Below are 5544 nucleotides of genomic sequence, written 5' to 3'. Positions count from 1 at the left end.
AAAATTTCAGAGAACAATGCCCTGTGTGCCAATCCCTTTCCTTTACTGTTTTCCATTCCCCTTTCTTCCCATATTTCCCAAATATTTGAACAATTCCCCAAGCATATTTTGAATCAGTCCTTCAAGCAATTTTAGGGCTTGATTTACTGCATATAATTCACAAATTTTGAACTGACCACTCTTTTGGCAAGAATCCAGCTTGAACCAGAGTCAAATCTTCCCTATTAACAATAGCATAACCATTTTTTCCTTTTCCCATTAACTATTTGTGAAGAACCATCTATGAACTATTCAGTGCCTTTTAACAAAGAAACTTCCTACAAATCTTCCCTAATCTTAGTTTGGTAATCAATCACATTTGGACAATCATGTTCAAGGGACACATGTTCCCCAGGGGAAGCAGATCAGAACATGGCTGGATTAAAGTTATGGTCTCGTGAGAGTACCAAATCATCTCTTTCTAATAATGTTGCTTCATATTTTAAAATCCTTGAATCAGTCAGCCACCTCCTGGCCCCTTTGATTCAGAATTGATTGAACCTGGTGCAGGACACTCACTATTAAACTACCCCCAAAGGTTAATTTCTGACTTTTCTTCTACCAAAAATGCTGTGGCTGCCCTTGCCTTAATTGTGCTAATACTTCTAAAGCCACATTGTTTACTGTATTTACATATAAATAAAAAGCCTTTTCCAATGATGGCAAAAGTAAAACAGGGGCTGACGTTTAAAAACTTTCTTCCCCTTTTGAATCCTATTGAACTATATCAGGCTTCTCTTCCAACAAGTGAGTTAATAAAGGCTTAGTTAATAATGCATATTCATCAATCCAGGTTCTACAACACTCCACCCATCCTAGAGATCTCTGCAAACTCTTTTTTCGTTCTAGGCTTAGTAATCTGAAGAATCCCCTCCACCTATACAGGATCTAGTTTCTTTTTTCCCTAGGCTTATAAAATGGCCTAAATATTTTACCTCATGTTTCATAAATTGCAATTTGTCTTAAGAAATTCTCCGTCCCTGTGCTCCTAAATAATTTAACAAACTTATAGTGACTTGGACAAGGTCACTTTTTTTCTGCCCTGCCACAAGAAGATCATTTACATATTGTAAGACTTTTAACAATAAGAAAATTATCCCAGAATGTTCACACAATTCTTATGTACCCATATAGATGTTACATAAATTGAATATTATACCAATCATTTTGCTTTTTTTTTTTTTTTTAGATACCCAATACACAGAAAAATCCCAAACTACATATTGTCCATAACAAACATTTTCAAAAGGACAAAGGCGAAAACTATTATACTTGGAGTCCCTTTAAATAGATGGCATCAATACAATTAATTAAAACTTCTATTTTCACATAAAAGAATCTGAAAAGTTCTTAATAACATCAATTAAACATTTTTTTTTTATAAATAGCCCATTCAGACTATTTATCACATTTCTGATCATATTCTTTAAACAAAAAAACCATTATGTTTCAAAGAAACAAATATTCAGTCAATTAACGTCATGTGAGAGTAGCCTGTACCCCTCCCACACTCAACTTTACCAGTTTGGTGGGAACCAGAAACAAAGGCAACTTTCCACTGCTGCCCTTCCCCCCACTGAATTTCCTACAAAGAAATTCTTCTCAAGATTTAGGCAATCATTTAATTTCCTTTCTTTTTTTTTCCCCCAACTGATTCCTTCTTGATATCATTCAAGTTTCCAATTTACTCCTATAAATCAATCCTTCATAAATCTGCATTCTCCTCTCCAGTTCCCTTCAGAACTTTTAAGATTTACACTACTTAGATAACTCCATAAAACATAACAATGTTAACAAATTACCCCACATGTTTCAGAAGGTAACATACTGAATCAAACTAATACAGCTGCTTTTAAAAGTTTTCTTTCTTTTTCTTTTGTCTGAGTGCTTCAAGGCCACTAGTAGAAGCTTCCCAGGTGGCATTAAGCAGATAAGATTGTATTGTCGTTGCTCCTCTTTAGCAGACTTTGAAAATCTGTTTTTCAGAGAAAACTTCCCCACCAGTTTAAAATAGTCAATTTTTTCTTTTACTTACAAATTGGCACAACAGGTTAAAAAGTTTAAAATCACAAACAATTTTTATATTAAGTAACATAAAAATAATCAATTCCCAAATTTCTTAATCATTGTTTTTAAAACTTAACAAAGCTCTTAAATCACCAAAGCCAACTAGAGGCTTTTCCTAGGACCCCTGCCGCCAGAGAGAAGTTTGTTTCACCTTGAACATTCTTCCCTCCCAGAATCCAAATAGAGCTTCCCTAAACTTCAAAGCCCATTTTAATGCATTTCTCTGCCTTCACAAGGAATGCCTAGATATTCCATGATTTAAGACCACTCTGAAAGAATTACTATTCTGAATGAATTCCAATTTCCCCAATTCAGCCTGATATTTTTCTAAGCCTGCAACACAGAGGCTGAATTCTTATCTCTTACTAGCTTGCTAACTTTTAACACAGAACAGAAGCAATGCAAAGCAGACATACACACACAAACACAAAACTCTATTTTCACCTTTTACATACAGATTTAAATCTGATGTACCCAAATAGTCCTGGGATAAACATGGGAGGTGGTGGATGTGGAGCTCTTTTTGGGGGATCCGGCATTTTAATTATAATAGACGGAGGTTTGGAAGGATTTTTATCAGCTGAAGGAATAGAAGTTAAAGAGCCTGCCCCGGATAAGGGGCTGAGGCAAAACTCCGCAACTGATAAGAGCTGCAGTTTATCCGGCTCTCTGGGGGCTGCTTCTATGATTTCATGAATCAAGCCCCAGTAAGAAAAAACTGTCCCGGGAACTGCCTCAGGGCCCCCCTTGTAAGTCAGCAAAGGGGGAGCGGCTACTGGGCTTGAAGCCGGGAGGAGGATCGTCTTTGTAAGCAAAGTTTGCAGGGAAGAAAGTTCAGTGGAAAGCTACATATATATATATATATATATATATCTATATCTATATCTATATCTATATCTATATCTATATCTATATATATATATAAAGAACCTAACTAAATCTTTTTTCTTTACTCTAACCCCTCTTTCTCTGAGGGATGCTTTAAGGTCCTTTGTAAAAACCTGCTCTTTAGATAACTTATACCAAATCTTTTTTCTTTACTCTAACTCCTCTTTCTCTGAGGGATGCTGTAAGGTCTTTTATAAAAACCTGCTCTTTAAATAACTTATGGCCCATTCTTATGAGATGGACGAAACTACTCACCAAGGACGGAAGACTTTCATGAGCGGTGAAAGCGGTCCTTGAAACTTCTCAGGGGTCGCAACGACTTCTTCGGGTGGGGGTCCATCTGGCAAGGGTCCATACCTCGAAATCCACGTTGGGCGCCACTTGTCCCGGCCCGCGGGACTCAGTTATTCGTGGGGTACCGAGGAGAACCCAGCCTGAAAGAGAACGGGCGAGAAAGAAGAGGGAGACCAAGCAGATCCTTGTCAAGGTCTCAGTTTATTGCTCTAGGGGTACAGCCTATATAGCAAAAAGCATGAGAAAGAGAAGTAGGGTTGGGTCTGGGAAAGGAACATGGGAATGGCTGGTTCAATGAACAGGAACATTTTGCAGTTAGGATACACAATGTTGTAACATTCTATGGTCAGCTGATTCTTGGAAGGATCATGCCCACCTGTGGTCGGCCTGATTCTCGGAACAATTTGTCTAAGGGTAAGGCCCACTTAGGGGGGGAGAGAGACACCTGGGCAGGCCCACTTAGGGGGGAGAGACACCTGGGCTGAAGCCCTTGGCTCCCGACAACCCATAAGTAGAAAAACAAATAATAATGATACAAAGCTGGATTCCCACTTCAGATGGCGTCCAACACAAGTTCATGTCCTTGGCCTCTAGACAAGCTGAAGGCCAGAGTCCAAGGGCCATACAAAAAGTCACACATCACCTCCATTTGATGATCAGTCTTGCAATGTTAGAAGGGTCTGGTTAAGTCAGAATGTGTATAATGGGCAAAAGTTTGATTTTGTGACTCATCATACTATGTGTGATGGCAAATATAAGTGAAAAGTCTTCAGTTTAAAAAAAAAACTGGACTAAAACACTAAAAAAAAAAACTTTAACATTAAAATACCCTAAATTTCATAGACCTAGAGAACTCAAGGATAGCTGTAAAATTTGCATTTAATGAAACTTTGTCTCAAGCCTTTTTTTCAATGCTGCAGTAATCCTAATAGACAAATTTTCATAGCAGAACTAGAGATAGAGTATGGGAGCATCTTTCACACTTATCCCATCAAACTCTAGTGTTGCCCCCCTTTCTTTGCTAGGTAGCCTGAATTACTAGTATATGAAGTCAACAAATCACTGAGCTTGCATTTAAAAAGAGATTCACAGCAAATCATTTGAAGATAGAATAATATAAACTTGTTAAAAACTAGACCTATATATAAACTTGTTAAAAACACAGAGAAATGCATAATTAAAATATGGATTAAAGAATCTAAAATATTGTTACCTTAATTGTTGTTGTTTTTTCAAGAAAGTCCAAGAATAGCTTCCATGTCTTCATATGGGTATTCTCTTTTAAGAAGTTTTTGGGGAGTTAAGTTTTCATCCAATAATTCAGGTCTTAAATGAACTCCAAAAGAAACTCTTCTCCTTTTTGCTGATGATCAATTTAAGATAACTTGTGTTATCTTAAAGAAAACATCATACATATATATATATATATACATATATATATATTTGCATATAAAATATGTATACATATATTTATTGTATTTACCTCTATTATACCAACATAGTCAAAGGATATGATGTATACTTAATATACTTACCTCAATATACAAAACACCACAAAAGATAAGAATACATCACTATATACACACATATTTATAAAGCTTTTTTTAAAAATTGGATCTGAGAAAGCTCAAAAACTCTTCTCCTGAAAAAGATGAGTCTGTATTATCCTGGAACTTAACTTTGAATCACCCTAAAAAAGCATTAAGAAAAATTAAGTGTTGCCTTTCAAATGTCATTCTCCCAGTAGCATCTTTGCAAGGGTTATAAAGCATGGTTAATTATTAAGGACCACGCCTAGGTGAAGGGGCAGGTCAATTCTCGGAGAGCCTCCACAGCTGTGAATCATAACACTTGAAGGAGTTCTAAAGCAGCCTTTACTGACACAGGTGTTGCTTGTGGACTGGGAAAATAAATTGGAGGCAGAGGGAAGAGAAGAGATGTCAGACAATGTAACAGCCTCTCAGTTGGGAAGTCAGAGAACAGCAATTCTCCTTGAATCACCATCATCCTCTCATAAGAAAAAAAAAAAAAGGTATACCAAAGGCAAATCAAAATTACATATTGTGTTCCCAACAGATAATCAACCTAATTTCTTTTTTTACTTTACACGATCAAATTTGTTGTGAAGACCAACAGTTTTGGGAGGGAGGGAAGTGAGCCATTAAGCATCAAAAATCTCTTTGTCTACAGAATAAGAACCCAGCTAAATATGTTATAAAATATGTTTACATGTGGACAGAAATTAGATTCACTTAA

At 36.5% G+C, this 5544-nt stretch overlaps 1 long non-coding RNA gene across 1 annotated transcript; it reads right to left on the bottom strand.

Moving 5' to 3' along the window:
* Positions 1–2986: 2986 nt before the first annotated feature.
* Positions 2987–4972, bottom strand: LOC141553927 (uncharacterized). Its single transcript, XR_012485722.1, has 3 exons — positions 4824–4972; positions 4502–4651; positions 2987–3428 (listed from the first exon to the last, which is right to left on the bottom strand). It is a non-coding gene; the product is annotated as an uncharacterized LOC141553927 (long non-coding RNA).
* Between the last annotated feature and the right edge of the window lie 572 nt (positions 4973–5544).

Source organism: Sminthopsis crassicaudata, chromosome 2, assembly GCF_048593235.1.
Source record: "Sminthopsis crassicaudata isolate SCR6 chromosome 2, ASM4859323v1, whole genome shotgun sequence".
NCBI lineage: Eukaryota > Metazoa > Chordata > Mammalia > Dasyuromorphia > Dasyuridae > Sminthopsis > Sminthopsis crassicaudata.
Note: the sequence above shows the minus strand (reverse complement) of the source record. Positions and strands in the feature narration are given on the sequence as shown.